This window comes from Balaenoptera borealis, assembly GCF_965194805.1.
Source record: "Balaenoptera borealis genome assembly, chromosome: 7".
Lineage (NCBI taxonomy): Eukaryota > Metazoa > Chordata > Mammalia > Artiodactyla > Balaenopteridae > Balaenoptera > Balaenoptera borealis.
Window position 1 is genome coordinate 48,662,132 of NC_138864.1, and position 12,927 is coordinate 48,675,058.

Consider the following 12,927-nt stretch of genomic DNA (forward strand, 5'->3'; position numbering starts at 1 on the left):
AAACATATAAACTATATGAATTATATAATCTCCAATATATATAAAGTATATAATGACCAAACACCTACCAAATACCAAGGGAGGTCTACTCAACACTCTGTAATAACATACATGGTAACAGGATCCGAAGATGAACAGATATATGTATGAATAATTGACCAGATTCTGTACTGCCAGACAATCACAAGACTCTAATCAAAATTACTCCAGTCAGAAATATAAATTCAATGTAAAAAACCAACATAAGTAAGGAGAAATAAACTGGGGGTTTGTCTGAGCACATTCTACTCTAATTTACAACCGAGAAACACGACGTCCAGGAAGACTCTGTTGTCCTAGTAACAAGAGTTGAGAACGTAATAATGCTGCCGCTTTGTGGCTGTTTCCCACAGCAGCAGCTTTCAACACGGTGCTAATGGTCACTTAACATTCACAAGGACTGCAGGGCTGTAAATGACACCTGCCCTCAAAAAATGCCCTGGGGTAGGGAATAGCCAAGAAAATTCAACACCTGACAAATTTTGCAAGAAGTCAATATGAAGAGGGAAGTTGTTCTCACTCTTTTAAAAAAAGGAAAAAAGAAAAAAAAGGACATGTGTAAAGCTCAGTATAAGGAATTATTAGGCTCATGCAAATCCAACCTCCGAAAAGGTTTCACCGCACACCAGTCAAATGACCATCAGCAAAAAGTCTACAAACTATAAATGCTGAAGGGGTTTTAGAGAACTGTGTACCTTCTAGCTGCTGGTGGGATGGAAAGTGGTAACAGCACTAATGAAAACTGAATGGAGCTGCTTTAAAAGGTAAAAATTGAGCTACCATATGATCCGGCAGGGCCCCTTCTGGGCCTATAACCTAAGACCACCAGAATCGGAAAGACAGAGGCAGGCAAATGTGCACTGCAGCAATATTTAAATAGCCAAGACATGGACGCAAAAAAAAAAGGTCCATAAACCGATGAATGGACAAAGAAGACGTGGTATATGTACAGAATGGAATGTTAGCCACGAAAAAAATCAAACAGTGCCGTTTGCAGCACCACAGACGAGCCTACAGATAATCACACAACGTGAAGTTAGTCAAAATGCGAAAGACAAATGTCCCATGATATCACTTATGTTATCTGAAAATTCATAAAAATGAACATATTTCCATAGAGAAAGACAGTCTCAGATTGAGAAGGCAAACTTATGGTTAAGCCAGTGAAAAGGTGTGACGAATGCATAAATTCGGATATTGGGTTAACAAACATATACTAATACATATAAAATATATCATCACCCAAGACCTATGGAATACCAAGAGGGGTCTACTCAACACTCTGTAATAACCTACATGGAAAAGGACACAAAGATCAAGATATATATATGTGTAGGTGTAAATGAACAGGATTCTGCACACCTAGAACAAACGACATTTTAAAATCCAATTTGCTCTGATCAATACTAAAAATTAAAGACATAAACAAGAATTAAGGAGGCTGAAACTTATGGGGGCTTGTCCTGGCACATTCCACTCTAATCTGCAACCTAAAAGCACAACTTGCAGGAAGGTTCTGTTTCCCTAGCAAGCAGAGTTGGTAACGCAGAAATGCTGCCACCCTAAGGCCGTTTCCTCAAACAGCAGCTTTAAATCCACTGCTAATGGTCACTAATATTGCCAAGGACTGCAGGGGTGTAAACGAGACATGCCCTCCAAAAATGTCCTGGGGTACGGAATGGCCAAAAAATTCAAACACAGCAAATTTTTCAACAAGGCAATTTGAAGGATGTTGATAAAAGCTCGACATCAGGAATTATTAGACACATGCAAATCCAACCTACCCAAAGGTATCACCTCACACCGGTCAGAATGACCATCAGCAAAAAGTCTACAAACAGTAGATGTTGAAGAAGTTGTGGAGAATAGCATAACCTCTAGGTCTAAGTGGGATGTAAACTGGTAACAGCCAATAAAAGGAATAGAATGGCAGTGCGTTTGAAGGTAAAAATTGAGTTACCATATGATCCAGAAGGCCCACTATTGGGCCTGTAACCTGTGAAGGCCAGAATCAAAAAGACACAGGATGGAAAATCGTGTAGTGCATCAGTATTTACAATAGCCAAGACATGGAAGCAACAAAAATGTCCATCATCAGATGAATGGACGAAAAAGAGGTCCACGTACACAATGCAATATTAGACAGGGAAAAGAATGAAACAATGCTGTTTGCAGCACCATAGATGAGGCTAGAGATAATCACACATCTTGAAGTAAGTCAGAAAGCGAGAGACACATATCCTATGATATCACGTATAGGTGTTACCTAAAAATTGATATTAATGAACTTATTTCCACAGAGAAGGACACTCACGTATTCAGAACACAAACTTGTGGTTAACCAAGCGGAAAGGTGTGACGAATGTATAACGGAGGATATTGGGTTTTAACAGACATATGCTAATACTTATAAAATATAGAATCACCAAAAACATACCGAATACCAAGAGAGGTCTACACAACATTCTGTCATTACCTATATGGAAGAGGATCCAAACATGAAAAGATATATGTATCAATGAAACAAATTCTGTACACCTAGAACAAACACAACATTGCAATCAAATTTGCTCTGATAAAAATGAAAATTAAACTAAGAATACCAACAACAAATAAGTAGCCATAAGTTTTGGGGGGTTTGTCCTGGCACATTCCACTCTAATTTACAACCTACAAACAGGACTTCCAGGAAGGCTCTGTTGCCCTAGTAACCAGAGTTGGGAGTATAGACATGCGGCCGCCTTGTGGCCGTTTCCTGTAACAGCAGCTTTAAACCCAGTGCTAATGGGTACTTAATATTCATAATTACTACAGAGTTGTAAATGACACCTGCCCTCAAAAAATATCCAGGTGTAGGTAATGGCCACAGGAATTCAGAACACGGCAAATTTTTCAAGGAAACAATTTGAAGAGGTAAGTTTTTCTGTTCAACTTTAAAAAAAAAGAAAAGAAAACGGACGTGGATTAAAAGCTCAATATCGGGAAGTATTAGATGCATGCAAATCTAAACTACGCAAAGGTATCACCACCCAACACTCCAAATGCCATCAGTAAAAAGTCTACAAACAATAAATGCTGAAGGGGTTTTAGAGGACTGTGTACCCTCTAGTTGCTGGTGGGATGTCAACTGGTATCAGCCAGTAGTGAGAACAGAATGGAGGTGCGTTTGAAGGTAAAAATTAGACTACCATATGATCTAGTAGCCCACTGCTGGGCCTATCCCCGGAGAAGACCAGAATCCAAAAGACACAGGCTGGCAATCCTGCACTGCATCAATATTTAGCATAGCCAAGAGTTGGAAGAAACCAAAATGTCCATCAACAGATGAATGCCCAAAGAAGAAGTGGTCCATGTACACAATGGAATATTCAGCATGGAAAAGAATGAAACACTGCTCTTTGCAGCACCATAGATGAGCCTAGAGATAATCACAGAACATGAGGTAAGTCGGAAAGCAGATGACAAATATCCTCTGATATCACTTGTAGGTGTTACCTAACAACTGACACAAATGAACATATTTCCACAGAGAAAGACACTCACGGACTTGGAAAACAAACTATGGTTTTGTCAAACGAAAGCTGGGAGGAATGGATAAATGAAGATTAGGGTTACCATACGTATACAAATACATATTAAATACATATCTCAAAAAGACCAACCATATACCAAGGAAGGTCTACTGAACGCGCTGTAATAATTTATACGGGGGCTTCCCTGGTGGCACCATGGTTAAGAATCCGCCTGCCAGTGCAGGGGACATGGGTTCGATCCCTGGTCCAGGAAGATCCCACATGCTGCAGAGCAAATAAGCCCGTGCACCACAACTACTGAGCCTGCGCTCTAGAGCCCAGGAGCCACAACTACTGAGCCCATGTGCCACAACTACTGAAGCCCGCATGCCTAGAGACCATGCTCTGCAACAAGACAAGCCACTGCAGGGAGAAGCCCGTGCAGTGCAATGGAGAGTAGCCCCCACTCACCGCAACTAGAGAAAGCCCACATGCAGCAGCGAAGAGCTAACTCAGCCAAAAATAAATAATTAAATTAAATAAATTTATTAAAAAAATAATAGTAATTTACATGGGAAGAGGATCTGCACATGAATAGATATATATAATATTCAATTGAACCTGATTGTGCACACCTGGAACAAACACTATTCTAATCATTACCCCAATTTAAAAAATTAAAACCACGAACAACAATTAATGAGACATAAACTTATTGGGATTATCCCTGGCACATTCCATTCTAATTTACAACCTAGGAAAACCACTTTCAGGAAGGCTCTTCTGCCCTCGTAACCAGATTTGGGAATGGAGAAATGCTGCCGCCTCGTGGCCGTTTCCTACAAAAGCAGCTTTAAACACAGGGCTAACGGTCACTTAAGATTCACAGGAATTGTAGGGCTGTCAATGACACGTGTCGTCAAAAAATGTCCTGGTTAGGTAATGGCCAAAACAGTTCACAACACAGAGAATTTTTCAAGAAAACAATTTGAAGAGGTAAGTTTTACTCACTCTTTTATTTCCAAAAAAAAGAGGAACATGGATAAAAGCTCAATATCAGGCATTATTGGTTGGATGCAAATCCAAACTACAAAAAGATGTCGCCACCCAATATTCAAAATGCCATCAGTAAAAAGTCTACAAACTATGAATGCTGACGGGTGTGTGGAGAAATGCATACCCGCTATGCTGTTGGTTGCAAGTAAACTGGTAACAGCTAATTAGGAGAACAGAATGGAGCTGCATTTATAAGGTAAAAATTGAGCTACCATATGATGCGGCCGATCCCCTAATGGGCCTATACCTTAAGAAGACCAGAATCGGAAAGACACAGACAGGCAAACATGCACTGCAGCAATATTTACAATAGCCTAGACATACAAGCAAACAAGATGTCCATCAACAGACAAATGGACAAAGAAGAAGTAGTGTATGTACCGATTTGAATATTAGCCTCGGAATAAAATGAACAATGCCATTTTCATGACTACAGATGAGCCTAGAAATAATCATATTAGGTCAAGTAAGTGAAAAGGCAATCACAAATATCCCATGATATCATTTATAGATGTTATCCTAAGATTGCTACCAATGAACATATTTCCACAGAGAAAGACACTCACAGACTTATAAACAAACTAATGGTTAACCAAAATGAAAGGTGGGAGGATCGATAAATTAGGATTATGGGGGTAACATACATATACTAATATATGTTAACATACATACATTAACGTATGTTAAATGTCTATAAACATATAAACTATATGAATTATATAATCTCCAATATATATAAAGTATATAATGACCAAACACCTACCAAATACCAAGGGAGGTCTACTCAACACTCTGTAATAACATACATGGTAACAGGATCCGAAGATGAACAGATATATGTATGAATAATTGACCAGATTCTGTACTGCCAGACAATCACAAGACTCTAATCAAAATTACTCCAGTCAGAAATATAAATTCAATGTAAAAAACCAACATAAGTAAGGAGAAATAAACTGGGGGTTTGTCTGAGCACATTCTACTCTAATTTACAACCGAGAAACACGACGTCCAGGAAGACTCTGTTGCCCTAGTAACAAGAGTTGAGAACGTAATAATGCTGCCGCTTTGTGGCTGTTTCCCACAGCAGCAGCTTTCAACACGGTGCTAATGGTCACTTAACATTCACAAGGACTGCAGGGCTGTAAATGACACCTGCCCTCAAAAAATGCCCTGGGGTAGGGAATAGCCAAGAAAATTCAACACCTGACAAATTTTGCAAGAAGTCAATATGAAGAGGGAAGTTGTTCTCACTCTTTTAAAAAAAGGAAAAAAGAAAAAAAAGGACATGTGTAAAGCTCAGTATAAGGAATTATTAGGCTCATGCAAATCCAACCTCCGAAAAGGTTTCACCGCACACCAGTCAAATGACCATCAGCAAAAAGTCTACAAACTATAAATGCTGAAGGGGTTTTAGAGAACTGTGTACCTTCTAGCTGCAGGTGGGATGGAATGTGGTAACAGCACTAATGAAAATAGAATGGAGGTGCTTTAAAAGGTAAAAATTGAGTTACCATATGATCCGGCAGGGCAACTTCTGGGCCTATAACTTAAGACCACCAGAATCGGAAAGACAGAAGCAGGCAAATGTGCACTGCAGCAATATTTAAATAGCCAAGACATGGAAGCAAAAAAAGGTCCATGAACAGATAAATGGACAAAGAACAAGTGGTATATGTACAGAATGGAATATTAGCCATGAAAAAAATAAAACAATGCCATTTGCAGCACCACAAATGAGGCTAGAGATAATCACACAACTTGAAATAAGTCAGAAAGCAAGAGACACATATCCTATGATATCACGTATAGGTGATTCCGGAAAATTGATATTAATGAACTTATTTCCACAGAGAAGGACAGTCACGTATTCAGAACACAAACTTGTGGTTAACCAAGCGGAAAGGTGTGACGAATGTATAACGCAGGATATTGGGTTTTAATAGACATATGGTAATATATATAAAATATAGAATCAACAAACACATACCAAATACCAAGAGAGGTCTACACAACATTCTGTAAAGCCTATATGGAACAGGATCCAAACATGAAAAGATATATGTATAAATGAAACAGATTCTGTACACCTAGAACAAACACAACATTGCAATCAAATTTGCTCTGATAAAAATGAAAATTAAACTAAGAATACCAACAACAAATAAGTAGCCATAAGTTTCGGGGGCTTTGTCCTGGCGCATTCCACTCTAATTTACAACCTAGGAAAACCACTTTCAGGAAGGCTCTTCTGCCCTCGTAACCAGATTTGGGAATGGAGAAAGGCTGCCGCCTGGTGGCCTTTTCCCACAACAGCAGCTTTAAACACAGGGCTAACGGTCACTTAAGATTCTCAGCAAGGGTAGACCTGTAAATGACACGTGTCCTCAAAAAATGTCCTGGGTAGGTAATGGCCAAAAAAGTTCACAACACAGAGAATTTTTCAAGAAAACAATTTGAAGAGGTATGTTTTACTCACTCTTTTATTTCCAAAAAAAAGAGGAACATGGATAAAAGCTCAATATCAGGCATTATTGGTTGGATGCAAATCCAAACTACAAAAAGATGTCGCCACCCAATATTCAAAATGCCATCAGTAAAAAGTCTACAAACTATGAATGCTGACGGGTGTGTGGAGAAATGCATACCCGCTATGCTGTTGGTTGCAAGTAAACTGGTAACAGCTAATTAGGAGAACAGAATGGAGCTGCATTTATAAGGTAAAAATTGAGCTACCATATGATGCGGCCGATCCCCTAATGGGCCTATACCTTAAGAAGACCAGAATCGGAAAGACACAGACAGGCAAACATGCACTGCAGCAATATTTACAATAGCCTAGACATGCAAGCAAACAAGATGTCCATCAACAGACAAATGGACAAAGAAGAAGTAGTGTATGTACCGATTTGAATATTAGCCTCGGAATAAAATGAACAATGCCATTTTCATGACTACAGATGAGCCTAGAAATAATCATATTAGGTCAAGTAAGTGAAAAGGCAATCACAAATATCCCATGATATCATTTATAGATGTTATCCTAAGATTGCTACCAATGAACATATTTCCACAGAGAAAGACACTCACAGACTTATAAACAAACTAATGGTTAACCAAAATGAAAGGTGGGAGGATCGATAAATTAGGATTATGGGGGTAACATACATATACTAATATATGTTAACATACATACATTAACGTATGTTAAATGTCTATAAACATATAAACTATATGAATTATATAATCTCCAATATATATAAAGTATATAATGACCAAACACCTACCAAATACCAAGGGAGGTCTACTCAACACTCTGTAATAACATACATGGTAACAGGATCCGAAGATGAACAGATATATGTATGAATAATTGACCAGATTCTGTACTGCCAGACAATCACAAGACTCTAATCAAAATTACTCCAGTCAGAAATATAAATTCAATGTAAAAAACCAACATAAGTAAGGAGAAATAAACTGGGGGTTTGTCTGAGCACATTCTACTCTAATTTACAACCGAGAAACACGACGTCCAGGAAGACTCTGTTGCCCTAGTAACAAGAGTTGAGAACGTAATAATGCTGCCGCTTTGTGGCTGTTTCCCACAGCAGCAGCTTTCAACACGGTGCTAATGGTCACTTAACATTCACAAGGACTGCAGGGCTGTAAATGACACCTGCCCTCAAAAAATGCCCTGGGGTAGGGAATAGCCAAGAAAATTCAACACCTGACAAATTTTTCAAGAAGTCAATATGAAGAGGGAAGTTGTTCTCACTCTTTTAAAAAAAGGAAAAAAGAAAAAAAAGGACATGTGTAAAGCTCAGTATAAGGAATTATTAGGCTCATGCAAATCCAACCTCCGAAAAGGTTTCACCGCACACCAGTCAAATGACCATCAGCAAAAAGTCTACAAACTATAAATGCTGAAGGGGTTTTAGAGAACTGTGTACCTTCTAGCTGCTGGTGGGATGGAAAGTGGTAACAGCACTAATGAAAACTGAATGGAGCTGCTTTAAAAGGTAAAAATTGAGCTACCATATGATCCGGCAGGGCCCCTTCTGGGCCTATAACCTAAGACCACCAGAATCGGAAAGACAGAGGCAGGCAAATGTGCACTGCAGCAATATTTAAATAGCCAAGACATGGAAGCAAAAAAAAAGGTCCATAAACCGATGAATGGACAAAGAAGACGTGGTATATGTACAGAATGGAATGTTAGCCACGAAAAAAATCAAACAGTGCCGTTTGCAGCACCACAGACGAGCCTACAGATAATCACACAACGTGAAGTAAGTCAAAATGCGAAAGACAAATGTCCCATGATATCACTTATGTTATCTGAAAATTCATAAAAATGAACATATTTCCATAGAGAAAGACAGTCTCAGATTGAGAAGGCAAACTTATGGTTAAGCCAGTGAAAAGGTGTGACGAATGCATAAATTCGGATATTGGGTTAACAAACATATACTAATACATATAAAATATATCATCACCCAAGACCTATGGAATACCAAGAGGGGTCTACTCAACACTCTGTAATAACCTACATGGAAAAGGACACAAAGATCAAGATATATATATGTGTAGGTGTAAATGAACAGGATTCTGCACACCTAGAACAAACGACATTTTAAAATCCAATTTGCTCTGATCAATACTAAAAATTAAAGACATAAACAAGAATTAAGGAGGCTGAAACTTATGGGGGCTTGTCCTGGCACATTCCACTCTAATCTGCAACCTAAAAGCACAACTTGCAGGAAGGTTCTGTTTCCCTAGCAAGCAGAGTTGGTAACGCAGAAATGCTGCCACCCTAAGGCCGTTTCCTCAAACAGCAGCTTTAAATCCACTGCTAATGGTCACTAATATTGCCAAGGACTGCAGGGGTGTAAACGAGACATGCCCTCCAAAAATGTCCTGGGGTACGGAATGGCCAAAAAATTCAAACACAGCAAATTTTTCAACAAGGCAATTTGAAGGATGTTGATAAAAGCTCGACATCAGGAATTATTAGACACATGCAAATCCAACCTACCCAAAGGTATCACCTCACACCGGTCAGAATGACCATCAGCAAAAAGTCTACAAACAGTAGATGTTGAAGAAGTTGTGGAGAATAGCATAACCTCTAGGTCTAAGTGGGATGTAAACTGGTAACAGCCAATAAAAGGAATAGAATGGCAGTGCGTTTGAAGGTAAAAATTGAGTTACCATATGATCCAGAAGGCCCACTATTGGGCCTGTAACCTGTGAAGGCCAGAATCAAAAAGACACAGGATGGAAAATCGTGTAGTGCATCAGTATTTACAATAGCCAAGACATGGAAGCAACAAAAATGTCCATCATCAGATGAATGGACGAAAAAGAGGTCCACGTACACAATGCAATATTAGACAGGGAAAAGAATGAAACAATGCTGTTTGCAGCACCATAGATGAGGCTAGAGATAATCACACATCTTGAAGTAAGTCAGAAAGCGAGAGACACATATCCTATGATATCACGTATAGGTGTTATCTAAAAATTGATATTAATGAACTTATTTCCACAGAGAAGGACACTCACGTATTCAGAACACAAACTTGTGGTTAACCAAGCGGAAAGGTGTGACGAATGTATAACGGAGGATATTGGGTTTTAACAGACATATGCTAATACTTATAAAATATAGAATCACCAAAAACATACCGAATACCAAGAGAGGTCTACACAACATTCTGTCATTACCTATATGGAAGAGGATCCAAACATGAAAAGATATATGTATCAATGAAACAGATTCTGTACACCTAGAACAAACACAACATTGCAATCAAATTTGCTCTGATAAAAATGAACATTAAACTAAGAATACCAACAACAAATAAGTAGCCATAAGTTTTGGGGGGTTTGTCCTGGCACATTCCACTCTAATTTACAACCTACAAACAGGACTTCCAGGAAGGCTCTGTTGCCCTAGTAACCAGAGTTGGGAGTATAGACATGCGGCCGCCTTGTGGCCGTTTCCTGTAACAGCAGCTTTAAACCCAGTGCTAATGGGTACTTAATATTGACAATTACTACAGAGTTGTAAATGACACCTGCCCTCAAAAAATATCCAGGTGTAGGTAATGGCCACAGGAATTCAGAACACGGCAAATTTTTCAAGGAAACAATTTGAAGAGGTAAGTTTTTCTGTTCAACTTTAAAAAAAAAGAAAAGAAAACGGACGTGGATTAAAAGCTCAATATCGGGAAGTATTAGATGCATGCAAATCTAAACTACGCAAAGGTATCACCACCCAACACTCCAAATGCCATCAGTAAAAAGTCTACAAACAATAAATGCTGAAGGGGTTTTAGAGGACTGTGTACCCTCTAGTTGCTGGTGGGATGTCAACTGGTATCAGCCAGTAGTGAGAACAGAATGGAGGTGCGTTTAAAGGTAAAAATTAGACTACCATATGATCTAGTAGCCCACTGCTGGGCCTATCCCCGGAGAAGACCAGAATCCAATAGACACAGGCTGGCAATCCTGCACTGCATCAATATTTAGCATAGCCAAGAGTTGGAAGAAACCAAAATGTCCATCAACAGATGAATGCCCAAAGAAGAACTGGTCCATGTACACAATGGAATATTCAGCATGGAAAAGAATGAAACACTGCTCTTTGCAGCACCATAGATGAGCCTAGAGATAATCACAGAACATGAGGTAAGTCGGAAAGCAGATGACAAATATCCTCTGATATCACTTGTAGGTGTTACCTAACAACTGACACAAATGAACATATTTCCACAGAGAAAGACACTCACGGACTTGGAAAACAAACTATGGTTTTGTCAAACGAAAGCTGGGAGGAATGGATAAATGAAGATTAGGGTTACCATACGTATACAAATACATATTAAATACATATCTCAAAAAGACCAACCATATACCAAGGAAGGTCTACTGAACGCGCTGTAATAATTTATACGGGGGCTTCCCTGGTGGCGCCATGGTTAAGAATCCGCCTGCCAGTGCAGGGGACACGGGTTCGATCCCTGGTCCAGGAAGATCCCACATGCTGCAGAGCAAATAAGCCCGTGCACCACAACTACTGAGCCTGCGCTCTAGAGCCCAGGAGCCACAACTACTGAGCCCATGTGCCACAACTACTGAAGCCCGCATGCCTAGAGACCATGCTCTGCAACAAGACAAGCCACTGCAGGGAGAAGCCCGTGCAGCGCAATGGAGAGTAGCCCCCACTCACCGCAACTAGAGAAAGCCCACATGCAGCAGCGAAGAGCCAACTCAGCCAAAAATAAATAATTAAATTAAATAAATTTATTAAAAAAATAATAGTAATTTACATGGGAAGAGGATCTGCACATGAATAGATATATATAATATTCAATTGAACCTGATTGTGCACACCTGGAACAAACACTATTCTAATCATTACCCCAATTTAAAAAATTAAAACCACGAACAACAATTAATGAGACATAAACTTATTGGGGTTATCCCTGGCACATTCCATTCTAATTTACAACCTAGGAAAACCACTTTCAGGAAGGCTCTTCTGCCCTCGTAACCAGATTTGGGAATGGAGAAAGGCTGCCGCCTGGTGGCCGTTTCCTACAAAAGCAGCTTTAAACACAGGGCTAACGGTCACTTAAGATTCACAGGAATTGTAGGGCTGTCAATGACACGTGTCGTCAAAAAATGTCCTGGGTAGGTAATGGCCAAAAAAGTTCACAACACAGAGAATTTTTCAAGAAAACAATTTGAAGAGGTAAGTTTTACTCACTCTTTTATTTCCAAAAAAAAGAGGAACATGGATAAAAGCTCAATATCAGGCATTATTGGTTGGATGCAAATCCAAACTACAAAAAGATGTCGCCACCCAATATTCAAAATGCCATCAGTAAAAAGTCTACAAACTATGAATGCTGACGGGTGTGTGGAGAAATGCATACCCGCTATGCTGTTGGTTGGAAGTAAACTGGTAACAGCTAATTAGGAGAACAGAATGGAGCTGCATTTATAAGGTAAAAATTGAGCTACCATATGATGCGGCCGATCCCCTAATGGGCCTATACCTTAAGAAGACCAGAATCGGAAAGACACAGACAGGCAAACATGCACTGCAGCAATATTTACAATAGCCTAGACATACAAGCAAACAAGATGTCCATCAACAGACAAATGGACAAAGAAGAAGTAGTGTATGTACCGATTTGAATATTAGCCTCGGAATAAAATGAACAATGCCATTTTCATGACTACAGATGAGCCTAGAAATAATCATATTAGGTCAAGTAAGTGAAAAGGCAATCACAAATATCCC